This window comes from Synchiropus splendidus, chromosome 18, assembly GCF_027744825.2.
Source record: "Synchiropus splendidus isolate RoL2022-P1 chromosome 18, RoL_Sspl_1.0, whole genome shotgun sequence".
NCBI lineage: Eukaryota > Metazoa > Chordata > Actinopteri > Syngnathiformes > Callionymidae > Synchiropus > Synchiropus splendidus.
In genome coordinates, this window is record NC_071351.1 from 5,047,312 (window position 1) to 5,062,256 (window position 14,945).

Consider the following 14,945-nt stretch of genomic DNA (forward strand, 5'->3'; position numbering starts at 1 on the left):
AAAAACAAACAGTCATATGTAGCGTGTGGACGCTCACTTGCATTTCTGTTTGTGATGGTCGCTGTGGAATGAATCTACCACAGAAGACACTGTCATTGCAGAAGAGCAACCTGCAGGTATCCCCTTTGAATACTTCCAAAGCTCAGTCCCTTCATTGCGTAAGGTAGTTTCCTTGCTCCACACCAAATTGGCACTAGCTGCTCCGGATCCATGTTTACAAAGCTAAAGGGAACAGCTTTGGCATTGAGGGAAGCTAATTGGCTCAAGCTTTTGGAACATCAAAACACAAACCTCGATTGAGTGGAACGCCTCCCAATGCTCTTGAAATACCTTCGTAGCGAATGCGGCGACAAAGAATGTGCATAGAGCGTCATGATGCGCTGTGACTGATACCCCCAGAGTTGGCCCTGATGCTGCGGAAAGTCCCAGGACTGAAGCATGGGCATGGTGTTCCCTTTGACAGAGAGAAGACCAGACAACATAATCCCTCTTTCAGCTTTGCCCTGCATCTTCACTCATAGTAGGACCCGGCACCGCGTTCACTCACAGGGCCACCAAAAAGAAACCAGTGACCTCGAACATGCCGTTACATAAACAGTAGTGTTGACAAAAACTGAGGGCACCTTACTTTTGAAACTAAAAAAAAAAAACAGCCTCGTCAGCATCATTGTTACCTTTTTGGTGTTTGCTTTTCTGTTACATCACAGGGAAACAATGCTCTATTGCAAAGTGTGTCCTTAATACCTCACTGGCATCGCTGCAAAACACAATAAATGGGTCCAGTCTTGTTTCATCTGCAGCCAGGGCACCCATGCAGACATAATCCCGGTGAATTGCTAAAAACAACCACAGCCAGCATTTCCTCATTCCCCTACAATCCTGTTCAGATTTGAGCCTGGTTATTGGTGGATAAATCCTGCTCCCAGTGGTTCTTGTAGCAGAAGCAAATGGCTAGTTAAACAGCTTCAACAAGACAATGCTTTTGTGAACACAAATTAAGCCATTACGCAACCAGAATCTGATTTGGAAAATGGAGCCTTTGGTTTTTCTACAACCACGTTGGATCACTTTAAGATGTGACCAGAGTATGCATCTCAATTATATTGCAATATATTTCTACTTCCACACCAACGAACCATAGAAAAGGAGGATCAAAAAGCATTACACTGCTGTCTCGACTCAGACCGAACTGTGACTTGACTGCTGTCATTGTTTGACAGACAGAAACATAATGTGACTCACGATGAACTGTGATGCACATTGTACCACAGCCCCGTGAGGTTTGGACGGAGTAGGCAGACAGACAAAGAAAGAGCTGGCAAGAAAGCGCGCTTGCACTGACAACACCATTTAACAAGTGCTCCACATTAGTTCTATGGAATTCAGTCACTTTAAGTTAATGTAGAAGTGTCTGCGTGTGACCTCGATCCCCAACATTTGGGCACTTTGTTCTGATGGGAAAGGCCTTTCCGTTCTTCCGACAGGGTTTCAACTCCGATGTGGTCTGGGTTGTTTCCAGGTAGATAATGAAAAGTTATGGTTATAAAAGGTTCACAGTGAGTGTCCCATGCCTTTGGCAAGATAAGAGAGCTGGTGGGAAGATAAACAGGTTTTGCCAAGTGTCCACAGGCCATGGATTTCTGCCTGAGAATAAGCTTCCGCTTTAGATCAGGTCTCACTCCTATCAGGAATTCATGAATTTATGGTTGTCCATAGCTTAAGTGGCAGATTGTTTTTCCTCTCTAGAGAATTCAACAGTAGCCAGTTCACCTCTTGTGGCTATATTTGTTGTGTGCAACACGTTCAGTCTGGCAGGCTACAGCTACAGGGTTATCCAGGCATTACACATACTGCTGACAACGTAAGACTCCCTTGACGCCGAGATCAAAATATTTGGATTGAACAACATTTCCTGTCCTTTTTTATTATTCAAAACAAGTCAAGCTGGTGGTTTTGTGGGAGTAGGCAGGTGGGTGTGATACCCTGGCCTTCTGTCAACAAGCCACGAGATAGACAGCTTCATTAGAAAGAAAATGGACGCCCCCGGAGACACGCCTTTGTCCCCCTCTTGGTCTTTGCCTTCCGCAGGGAGCGAGCTTGAGGGAGGAAAATCTCAGCTGATCTTTTAGAGTGGGAGGTCTTCAATTGTCAGACGCTTAATAGACTGTGTTCTCTCCATCTTGCTCAGGAGCATGTGCCTGTAATGCTGACCCAGACGGAATGAACACACACACACACACTCATCACCCTGATATCTGCATCTGTGGCAGAAAATCAAAAATGATGGATGAGGAGAGCCCAGTGCTGCCACAGCTCTGAGGTGTACTATTGTGGTCAGGGGACAAATAGAGTCACCGCCGAAAGGTTAAGTGTACGTTGAAGGCCAGTGGATGAGCCTTGAAGCCATTCATCACTCGGCCTTTTCATTCAGATATATCCGCGGCTGTCACGCACCAGTGAGTTAGTTGAAGAAAGTAACTTGAGTAACTAGAATGCTGTCAGCAGCAAAATGTCAATCTGAGACTCTAGAGGCAGAGAAAACCCAACATCTAAAAAATTCCATAAATTCAGGTGAGGAATATGAAGCCCCACAACTTGGTCTTCCATGTCAGCTTCGGTAAAAACTCTTAATTTACTTGCATTTCCAACCCAAATTAAGGAGGATATCTACAACAACTAGTATATTTATTCAAAGATCACATTCAAGCTGCAGTGTGGAGAGTTAACCAGTTACTTGGACATAACTCCAGTTCAATGAGTATGAGCTCCACCGTCTTTGCAGTCGTTTTTGTAAGATTACCATCGAAGTATAAAAATCAACTGAAATGCCTGCTGTGTATATCGTGTATTGCTAGGTCGTCTCTGGGCTGAACCTTGTGACATTCCGCAATTCTTTTTTATGCTGGGATTTTTTCATTGCTATGGACACTTTTAAAAAAACGTTTTAAAGCAAACATTGAATCAACACCCAACAGCAGAGTCGATATATCGTAGCTGGTGAAGGGACTAGTTATTTAGATTACACTACATGGAAATTATTGCAGGAAAATGAGGGTCTCAACCACTGTTTGCAAAAAATACATTTAAAAAAATGGCAGAAACGCTGTGAGAAGAATGACAAAAAAAAGACACTCGCAAGTCAGTACTAGCTGGTCTTAAAATTACTCGTCTTGAAAGCGTAGCATTCTTGAGGTATGTCTGTTTAAGTAATGCATTATGTCCGCGACATTACTTCTCAGAGGGTCAACTGAGGCGATGACATGGAAACTCACAATTTTGAAACATTATCGTGACTCCTACTTAAAAAAGCTGTTATCTCCAAGTGATCCGCCTGTGCCATTCTATATCCACGCAATCCTCGCAAAATGCGAGGACCCCATCAGATGGTCATGCCACCACCAACTGTGCCAGTGAGAGGGCGCACGGCTGAAGATCAGTAAATCTCAATAAATGCCAACCGGACTGATCCTGACCGTCTTTGTCGGGGAAGGGGCACAGGCGTGGCCCCAACATTAATATGGCTAATGGCTTAGGGAGCCCCACTGCTTCTTTAATTGAGACTGGCTTTCCCTGATCCGGTAGGGGGGAGAGCGTGCAGGCCGAGATAAGAAAGAGCCAAGGATCGAGGGAGTAGGGAATATGATTCAAGTTGAAATGCAGGGAGGGGCCGCGAGGTAGACGCTTTGTGTGAGTGTTTGGGTGAAGGAGTGGGGTGCGGCTGTCTACGTCGAGGTTGACCTACCCAATCAGAGTATCGCCCGAGGTCAGCAGACACCTGGGAGCATCAATGATTGATCAAACTACAGGGTTTAGCCAAAGATAGGTGGGGGAACAACAAAGGCAGCAGAAATGCTGAGGGGTGTGTCTGTGTATTGGTATCACTGTCGACACGAGGACGAGCACATTTTTGAGGGCAACATGTTACTGCAAACAGAAGACCAAGTGAAGTGGTTTTACCATTGTTTGCCAACTGTTCGATATCAAAAGGGCTTTAACCAACCGAGCCTTGAACAAACACGTCGTAAAAAACACCTAAATGACATAATCCTTGGGGCTGCGGTTTTATCTTCTGATCTCCGTCACAACAAACTGTAGGAGGCTCATCTCTTTCCATTAATATCTTCAAGAGCAGCCAGACCGGCCAAACATGTCAACAACAGGGGGGGAAGAAAGTGACCCAATTTGTCCAGGGGCATTCAAAATGGACCAACTCCAGTGCAGAACAAGAAGAAATAAAAGGGCAACCAAAACAAAAGGATGTCTAGTCAGTAAAAACTTCAACAACCAAACAAGCGAAAGTGTGAAAACGACTGAAACACCAGCCTACAATGTTGACCAGACTAAACCCCGGCGGTAATAAAAGGTAGACAATAATGGAGCGTACTGTACACAAACAGACGGCCATGAAAGAAGCTTGCCGCCGCTCCTTGTCTGGCTTCCCATTGAAGCAGATTGTCCCGGAGTGTGGCCTGGCATTACTGCTGAATCTTTGAATAAAGCCTCGCTTCCACTCCCAATGTCAGGACTGCTGCTGAAATGCATTATTCATGAGGATGGACCGACTGATGCTCAGGATTAATTTCAATGTCTTTGAACGTAAAGCTGCCATTCTTTTGTTGCCTAACAACCAAACATCGATATTGTATTCCCACCCGTAAAGGTTAAATGACAATGGCAATACGCATCAAGCTGACAGTTTACATTTTTACATTCCCTGTAGGGTGATAAATCCTTTTTGGAAGTTAGGCTGTTTGTTTCTCGGCTGGATTTACAGCAGTTCAATGACCACACGTGACTCTGGAACAGTGTGTGAACATAAAGACACTGTCAGTACTGTTTACCTAGTAACAGGAGACAGCAATAAATAATCTATTACCAAGTTAGTAGTTGACAACAGCTACTTCAGCACACGCTTTCCTCATCCATCACAGCGACTAACAAGTCCAGTTAGCGCCAGTAAATGACCGGGGATCTTGTCTGAAGAAGAGCATTTAATGAAAATACGAAAGTTTCATATTTTATGTTACTCCAAATCTGTAGTGAAACACAGCTGAGTAAAATGTAAAATTAGAATAAAACCAATAATAATAATAACAATATTTGTTTAATGAGTTTTTGTGTTAGCTTTTGATCAAAGTTATTTTTTTATATTAAATTCACATTTACTTGCGAGCAGTCACAAGTGTGATGAAAAGTCAAAGCAATTCAAGCAGGATGGCCGACAGAGGAGGTGAGGCGCAGCACAGGGGAGGAACCCCAGCTTTATTCCAGGAGAACCATGTTGAGTTAAAAAAAACTGTGGCAGTCTATGATGGCTTATAATGGTCGACACCTCATGTCTCGAGCTGACTGAGAACTAAATGGCATGGCAATAAAGGGGCACTGACAAGTGAATTGTCCCCGTGTTCTTAACATATTAGAGCATTAATATTCATGGAAGGCAAACACACATGTACAGTATTTGAGTCACCATTACAGTGATGCTAAATAAACTATTAGGAAGCCATGTTTTCTTTATTGTAGGGACTGTTGCGATCATTCAAATGAAAGGACGTATTGCTCAATATAAAGAAGCACTGCAGAGACGGTGATCCACTGTATGAACACGGCAGAACCTCATTCATCCTGGCGCACACACACACACACACACATGCACACACACGCACACATCAACAACAATGCTCATTCTTGCTCACCATGGGTTGTTGTTGCTTTCAATTAGTGGGAGCAACATCTGACACTTGGCCCACAGGAGTCTCTATTGATTGGCTGCAGCTCCAGAAATGCTTGTGTCAAGGGCAACTGGGGTCAAACTGTGCACCCTGGAAAAAGAAAAGACACATCAAATGACAAGAGGGAGGAGAAGAGGGAGGCAGACGGACACAGCCCATCTAGGCATGGCTCTTGCAGAAGAGGGGGAGAGGAAGTGCTTTTCAGGTGCAACACAAAGGCCAGAGTCGGTATTCTGGGGGTGTGGGGGATGGACGATATTCATGCTGAATCCGGTCGTCAGACGTGATATAAGCTCTGAGTTATGATCGCCAGTACTGTAAGGAGTTTGCAAAGGATTCTCATTAAGTGCAGTCATGTGTGCGCTGCCCTGGCAGAGGATGATCCGGCAGCTGGACAAACACACTTGATCCGACCACTGTTCCGCTAATGGCGACTGCTGAAGACCACCCTCCCGTTGCTCCTCACACAACTTCTGTTCAGTTCTCACGTTTCCAACAGCCACTTTCATGACAAAGTATGACATTACCCCCCTAAAAAAAAACACGGCGTGTTGCGTGTCTGCTGGCTGGGTCGCGGCGGGATCATTTCAGCGCGGCCAAAATAGGAAGAGGGAGGGAGGACCCCACCTGGAGAGCAGCTACCATCTGCCCGGAGAGCAGAGGCTCCATCAGTGTTGTGAAATGATTAAACATATTAAGCACTGGAGAAACACCGGGATTAAACAGCGGAAAGGAAATGAAACTTCACAATGCTTTCAGAGCAGGTTGTGGGAAAGTTTATTGGAGGCACACAAGACTTCATTTATTGATGAAACATTCCACAAGTACACAACATAGAAGATGGACGGACAAGTGACTGGGGTCAAGTCAGACTATATTATTTATGTTTATGTTTAATTTAAAGGCATTAAATCTGGAGCGCCTGATGAATTTAAAATAAAAATGTGCATCTTTTTGCAGTGAGTCTTCACCTTGATGGATCCAGCTCTGTGTTGGAGAACACTGTCAGAGCTTAAGGAAGCAACTTTTCTACCTTATAAGTGGATTGATTCCTCTGGAATGTGATCAAGAGGAAGATGGATGACCACAAGCTGTCAAACAAAACTGTAGCGCTTAGGGTTCTTTGCTCCGGCAGCAGAATAACGTCAACTATAGGAGGTGAGCCAGTCATGAATGAAATAAATATTGAAAAGAAATCAGAGTTATTCCACCAAATATTGATTTCTGACCTTTTCCAGTTAATGCATATTGTTTGTTTAGCAAGACTGAAAACACCACATTTTAAACCATTATCATTCTCAACCCAAACCAAATGCAACAAAGACTCGCAGTCGGTCCAGACTCAGAGGACATTTTTCAAAATCTAGCAAAAAAAAAAACATTGCTGAATCTTCACTCCTCCATCCCACTCCTTATCCTGTAAACCTCTGAGTGGGCAGCACTATATAAGGGAAGTAGTTGCCCTTAAGAGGATTGATAGTTTCAGGCAAAGAGGAGACGGGACATAGAATAATTTAAAGCCACTTTTTGGGTTTAATAACGTCCTTAAATCTTACAGAGAATCAGACCAGCACTTCCTGTCAAGTGACAGTGCATCAGTTACTAAAACGTCTGTGACCATAACCAAAACCCGGTGAAGCTGGAGGTGATGGTGAGTAACTCAACAGTGAAAAAGATGGCCAGGTCAGCGGAGCTAGCAAACAGACCGTGTTGTGTGTCGAGTGTTTCTACAGTCGACCCACGCAGAGGGATTTTTTGTTTCCTTCCCCCTCATTCGAGTTGAACATTAAGACAGCGGTCAATACAATGTAGCTAGAAGTTTAAGTTAGGCACCTGCATTCTTGGACTGGACTTTGCTTTTTTCCAAAGTAAAACTTTAGCCAACTGCGAGGGCAGCAACTCGTCTGTGACTCTGCAAACTAATCCACTGTGATGTGCAAAAAAACACGTTTGAACTTTAACGTACACCATTATGCAGACTTAAACAGTCGTTGGACTGTCTGGACTAAACAAATCCGATCAAGTGCAGTTTTATTGAGAAGAAAATAAGTGGGCTTGACGCTTCCAGGGAGTCAAACTCAGTGACTCATTGGATCAAAGAGCAAAACGCTGTCCAAGTGGTGGGCAGAACAGAAGATACATTTCTCTAATAGTGTATAACTGTCACTCTTTGAACAGGAAATAAGAGCCTTAAGAGAATGCTATATCACTGTTTACATTTTTTGGAGGCTCATTTCAGTGGAAAAAGGCACATAAACTTGATTCCTTCATCACAGACTTCACCTTATAACACAAGAAACTCACGTCTTTATCGATTTTACTTGGGTTTTCCAAACAAAGTAGTCCAAACATACGCCACCATTAAATGACAACCGCCATACCTTCAGAAAAATGGTCTTTTTAAAGATGACACCTCAAGTGAAACTGCTGAGAGACACATCCCAACTAAATGACAAAAATACATTTTGTGATTGGCGATCACTGAAAAAAAAGGATCTAAAAAACAACTTTCAAGCAACTGACCGCTCACACAAACTCACAATAAAAAATGTTGCGAATGCGAATAAATGTTTTTCTTTTTTCTTCAGGAGGTACACACTATTTTGCAAATGGTTAAAATCCACCCTCATTTCAGGTGAAGAAGTTTTCTTCCAACAAAAACAAAACAGGCTAAACTATGTCACATATAACTAGGAAGATCAGACGCGATCCATTTAAGAAGCTTGTTCATCCTCTCTTACAAAGACTAACCACAACAGCTTAGGCGTGTAGCAATTCCTCTTCATTAAGTGGCAGATAAATTTCCACATTTCACCTGCTTGAATCAGCTTTTGCGCCCAGAAAGGCTCGTGTTTCCGAGACTTGGTAACACAAGTTTTATTCGTCCAAAAAGATCAGGTAGCTCTCCGATCTGCCGGCCGACTCGGGTGGTGAGAGGTGACTTGTTATCCCTGTAATCCACTGACCGGCCTGGTGTGAGCTGGGATTGACTTAAACCTCAGTGATTTAGTTGATGAACATTCCTTCAAACTGACCGACCAGGCAGGCAGGAGTCCGCCGCGTCCTCTGGCTCTGGACACCACACTGGGAGACCAACCGTCTCAGCCTATAGGTTTAATCTTCCACCTCATTACTCAGCTCCTCATTAATCGGGGGCCGATTTAGGGGGATTTCTCTGCCATGTTGCAAATGAAAAAAAGGGCGCAGCAAGCTGACTATTTGCTGTAAACATAAACACTCTAGAATACGGCCACCACGACTGACACACACTGTCAAGCCTGTCACCAAAACAAGTGTTGGGAATAAACGTGTTATCGGGGGCTCCATCAAAATTCCTGTTGACCCACCATAAAACACACCTCATAATGCGCCTCATTCTCTTGAATAGCCCAAGGAGATTTGAGGCCTCTGCTATCAGTGGGGATCTCGACAGCCAAGTCCCTTTCACTGCTAATGAACCTGCAGATCTGATCAACGCCCCGCTCAACAATGAGCGCCTGCAGGCCAACGCTGACTTAGCGATCGCCGCGGGATGAGCTTTCGCTGTGTACAAACATGTAATCCCACATCTATTAGCTTCCGCTGACAGCCAAGTAAAAGAGTCAAGTTGGGGTTGTTTAATCGATCGAGTCCCAGATGTTCGCATCGCATGCAAAAGATGTCGATCTTTCGCTGGCTGATGGTGATAAAAGACACAATTAATCCCAGGGTCCGACCGAGGTCATGCTTTGACTGAGCGCTGACAGTTGTCGGTGCATGCTGGATAAACCTGGAATTCCTTGAAGAAAGGGAATGTCCCACTTGTGAGTCAGTGGAATCCCGGGCATAGCTCCACTGAGTCCAAAAAACAACTGTCCAGAGGCCTGGCACTGGGTGTTGGGGGCGACAGCTTATGTGGGGAAGGGTTTATGTTTCCGACTGGAGTCAACTCCGCTTTAATGCTTAGCCGTCCGTCACCCAACCAAAAGCTTCTTAGGGTTTTTGACTGTTGATTATTTGTGTTGTTGACTCTTGATTCTTCACTCAAGTACACGTCTTAGAATAACAAGTGTATAGCGATCAATAAGGTCTTGGTAAGACGACTACTGAAATATTTCACCAGCATCAAATTGGACGCTGCTTATCCATCGTATCTTACACAGCAAATCCCTTTTGAGTGGTCTTTAAGAAGCGTATGGAAAATGTACTGTCAAGTGCTCTTGAAGTTGTGATGAATTACCTTTGATGGACAAAAGGAACATCTGTATGTTCTCTAAGGAAAAGGTGAATTGAGAGGCTGAGAGCCGGAGGCTATCATATAGAAAAGGACAGCTGGGGGGAGGGTTAGGAGGGGGGGCGAAGGTTTTGTCTGGGAGTTGGGCTGGGGCTCTCCGGGGAGCAGGGTATGGGGGCCGAGGGCCAAGGGTTGGTGGCATGGCACGTACCAACTGTCCCGGGCCTGAGGGTCGCCTCGCGACAATAAAGCCACACCCTCTGGCTTCTACACCACAAGCTTTCACTGCTCTAAACAGATTAGATGTCGGGGGGAAGGATTACGTTACTGGGTTTTAATCCAAACTGTATTGGATTAGACACCTTTTAAATTCAGACGGGCTCCTCTAAACTGATGAAATTTCCTTGGTTCTTTGCAAAGGAAGAGCAAGAATGGAAGAAGCAATTCCAATTTTTTTTTTCCAGACAATGCGCTGCCAAAAACTGACTGAATGCAGATTTATCCCTGTTGGAAACGCTCATATTCAGATGCTAATAACACTCATCTCATGGATTAGAAAATGAAGGAAAGCAGACACTCTCGTCTCGCTGCTCCGGAAAAATGAAAGCAGAAGATCTTCAATATTTTGCCAACAGTGTGGCAACTCAGACACGGTGCAACCAAATGTACTTATGAATTATGACATGCTTGACAATTTAATCTTAAGCCTTAAATCAAAACATTTTTGAGAAATAAAGTCTGCAAACCATAAAATACAGATCAACTGCACAAAATCTGAAGAGTTGAGCACCTGATCCAGTATAAAACAGGGGAACCTCAGAGCCCATTCACAAAAAAAAAATATATATATATAAAATGAAAAAAAAAAAAAAAAATGAGCTACTAGTCTGTGATCATCTCACATTTTATAATTGAGTTTACCAGTCAAATTCACTCACTCATCAAGCTATCGTTTAATACATTTTATTTATTTATTTTTTGTGTTAGATTTGGTGGCAGTTGGTTGCAAGTTTTGGTGCATTTTATTTCTTATTATTATTATTATTTACATTATTGATTTATATTACATTAGATACATTTGTTTCCCATTGTGGGAAAAATAAATAATATCTAATTCAGTTTAGTAAAGTAAATAAATAATGTAAATAAAAATGAAAACACTCAGATGTTCATATTAATATGCAAAAGCTAAATACCCATCTCGTAAGCCAATTTCATTGCTCCATGTGACTGACTCCAGAGTTTCATATGGAATTTGATTGGAAATCACTTTTAAGGACAACCTGCCATGATGTGGCAATTCAGTCATGAATCACCATGTGGGAGGAAAGAGTCACGGCCTCGCCCACTTTTGAAACTTCAGGTTAATCTGAAGATCAGTGATCTCCCCAAGAAGCTGGTAAAAAGGATGCTGGGGAATCACATGTAAATACAGTGGCTAAAGGTCGATGCAAACAAAAAAGAAGAATTTATTCGGATGCCAAACTGAGTGTCGGCCAAACTCCCTGTCGGGCTCCAATCTTCCCAGCAGACATGTGAACTCTGGTCAGGCGTCTTGGAAGCATTTGGGTTATGTTTGCCAAAGTGGTGCCTGTTTGAGGGAGGTATGCCGGGAGGAAAACAGAGGCTCGCACAATGGCAGTCAGTCTCCTTATCTTCCCAGGGATGCCTGTGGTCTGAGTGGAGCCCCAGCAAGTGTTTTCTGCAAATTCTCCACCAACACGCCCTGCTGCAGCACAAACACCAAGCCAGAGCAACCACCAGCTGCTCCACCAGCTATAAAGAGAGCGACACTGCACGTCCATCATCAGAGGAGGAGCAGAGAATTCTGTTTGCTCCTCACCAATTCGTTAAAAAAAAAAAAAAAAAAAAAATCTAAAATCATCTATCCCCCCTTCATCTGCCATCATTTCAATAGTAATAAAATTATTTTGAAGAGAACATGTTAAAACATTATGTTTTGCACATTCAAATTTTGAAAAAAAGAATAGAAAAATGAAAAGAAGATGGTGACTATTATTTCATGAGTTAGATGAGAAAATATGACATGAAGCGATAAAAATAATATCTAAAAAAGATTGATCATTTCACTGTATTTCTCCTTTTCAGTCTTAGTCCAATGAACAAAAATATGAACACTTTTTTGCCCCCATTTTTATGAGCTGAACTCAAAGACCTAAAGATCTAAGACTGTTTCTAAACATACAGTCCACTCTCAGGTACGGTATATGAGGCCAGTTGGATGTACAGACAACTTCTGGAGATCATTTCTGGTACTGGGGAAATGAACCTTCAATTCAAGGGCAGCAGCTCTGGCAGACCTTCCCTCAGTGTGGCACCTCAGCATGCCGTCTGGACACTGTGGCATGCTGAGGTGGGTCAGTTATCCCGGCAAAGAAGCGTTCACCGACACAGACGTGTGAAGGACATTAGAGGAAAAACTTTAAAAAGTCTTGGTGCATTCATGTGGCTTTAACTCAATTTCCTCCTTTCAAGCTCCAGATTTGAGACGCCCTGAGGAGCCGTGGAAACAAAATAGGAAATAAAAAAAGAAAGTAAAATGCTTGGGAAATCAGAAGCAAAACGGTTATTCTGTTTTTTTTCACGGTAAACAAAGACAGGGCAATTCATTCAACAATCCCACCACTTTGTCACAGCACAAGTGGTTTGTACTCATTATTCTTAATCTTGCAAAGTGGCTTACATCACAGCTGTGAGTCACCATATTGCAAATCCATGTCCAGTCCACACGTGAAAATCGACAGATTTGAACATGCTCCGATCTGACGCATGCCATGATGTGACTCACGCAGCTCATCACATTAACGTGCCTCATGGCGGCCATTTGTCCCCCGGCGGTGGCATCTCTTGCCGCCGGCAGCTGACACGGGGGCTACAATCCATCCAGGAGGTGACACCTGAGAACAACAGATGCCCGAGGAGCGACCAACCTGGGCTCCCGTCTCCAAAAAAAACACCCCACTCACTTCCAGTTCTCACGCAGTTGAAAGGCCAGCTACTTAACCGAGACTCAGGCAGACCCTCGACGCCTATAAATCATAACGGGTCGGGCGCAGCCGCGCTCTGGCCTTCAGCTGCAGGGACATTGCTCTCTGGCTCTGAAAAGCCCAGCTGCAGCTGAAGTGGCCTTCAACCTTCTGGTCCGGATGGCAACCCAGACCACTTCATATCAGCCACCAAACTAGATGAAAGGAAACCAAGTGAGATTTGAAAAGGCAGTTCCTTTGTTCCCCAGTGGTTACATGAGTTCAAATCTGGGACAAAATCTCACTGTCGCCAACAGCCATGCATCCTTTCACTCTGACTCTGATGCACCAATGTCATTCTGGAGCCATGTCCATCCACCAAGTACAAAAGTCAAACCATCCTCTCCTGTAGAGGGGCCACATTATACACCATGACTGTTAAGAAGGGCAGTAGAAAAGATTTTTAAATGTTGTTTTAAAATATTATAAAAGAAGGTTAAAAAAAAAACCATTTTTATTATTTAAAAATAAATAATGATAATTATTATAGATTTTCGAATGAGCATTGCTCTTTAATATAAAATGTCAATATAACTGAAAGTTGGGGGAAGAAAAGCACAAAAACACACTCATTAGTTATTTAAAAAAAAAAAAAAAAAAAGTACAATACGTTTTTTACTGTTTTTGCTGTGACCTCATGAGGGCCGCAGAACCAAAAGGCAGAGGGTCACTTGTGGCCCCTGGGTCATACTTTTCCAAGGTCTATTGGTAAAGGAAAGGGAGCAAAATCTATCTAATCTTATCTAATATGTTCTGTAAAACTACAACCTGGAATGGTAGTGAATTATTAAGTGCTGAAATAAACTCGACAGGACTCAGTATACAGATCAAAAATCCTACTGGATTATCAATGGCAAACTTCCTGAGCCTGAGGCAACATAAGGCCTGTGACCCACTGACATATTTCGGTCCTGTCATCAATACACGGTCAATTGTGTAACCAGAAAGTACTTAAAAAAAGTAGGAAATCAAAGTATGATGTGTGTCATACTGGACGCTGGTCTACTATGTAAAAATGATCTGTGAATACACAGCATTCTGTCCAGGACAAGAAGCCTCCTCTTGTCCCGTGTACGATCAGGGCCCTGCTCAAAAGCTCATGAAGCGAGTCGCCTGACTCATAGTGTTTGGGCTTCACTTCCCAAAGGTGAATGTAAGTTTGGTCACAGATGGACCAAGCGGTTCAAGCATGCGAGTCCATCATGTACCTCATGATAAAGCAGCCTGGGACAGGAATATAAAGCGGACCGCTAATGAGGCGGCGGGGGCCTCTGCTGACACACCAAGTTCCAGGAACACACACACACACAGACAGACACACACAACTCATTCAAGTTCACTGTCAGATCAGATCATCGCTGAATCGTAAACGAGGCAGTAAATAGAGCACTTGTGTTTGTCCATGTGTGTGTGCTGGCAGGTGAACAAGGGCATTTGCCATTTGGCTCACACATCTCACACACATTCCGACATCAGCTGACAAAAGAAGTGTGGGTTCAGGGTGTGTGTGCGAGTGTGTGTGCGTGTGGCCTGAAGCCCTCGCCCACCACAGACCTTAACGCCACTGTATATTCAGCGTGAAATAAAAACGGAAGTCAGATGGGATGTGCCCACCATCCACACAGAAGTGCCACTCCAACTTCACACAAAACACACCATGGCGCCGAGTTTCCAACGCGCTCAGCAGCTAAAAAAACGAACTCAAAGGTCTCATTTAAAGCTACAGAAACGAGCGGCGGCAATACCTGTTGGTGGTTCGTGGAAGACTCCGCCGTCGGTGATGTTGAGAGAGGGAGCGGGCACCAAACACCGGCGGTAACTTCACCCAAAGTCCACGGGGTTTAAAACAAGCAAGAAAAACTCGAGGACCGAGAGAGCGTGTGCGTGTGTGTTTGGGCAGGCGAGTGAAGCCGGCGCAGCCGAGTGTAGCGTCCCCGTTGTTTCTCCAGTCTG

At 43.8% G+C, this 14,945-nt stretch overlaps 1 protein-coding gene across 4 annotated transcripts in view; it reads right to left on the reverse strand.

Moving 5' to 3' along the window:
* The window catches only part of LOC128749919 (plexin-B1-like), a 46,940-nt gene extending 32,007 nt beyond the window's left edge, over positions 1 to 14,933 (reverse strand). For 3 of the 4 annotated variants that reach the window (XM_053849929.1, XM_053849925.1, XM_053849928.1), the window contains exons 1-2: positions 14,738 to 14,933; positions 5,697 to 5,822 (exon numbers count right to left, since the gene is read on the reverse strand). The gene's annotated coding sequence lies outside the window, so the exon portion shown is untranslated. The remainder of the gene's footprint in view (positions 1 to 5,696; positions 5,823 to 14,737) is intronic. The other variant, XM_053849926.1, reaches the window with a different exon arrangement.
* Between the last annotated feature and the right edge of the window lie 12 nt (positions 14,934 to 14,945).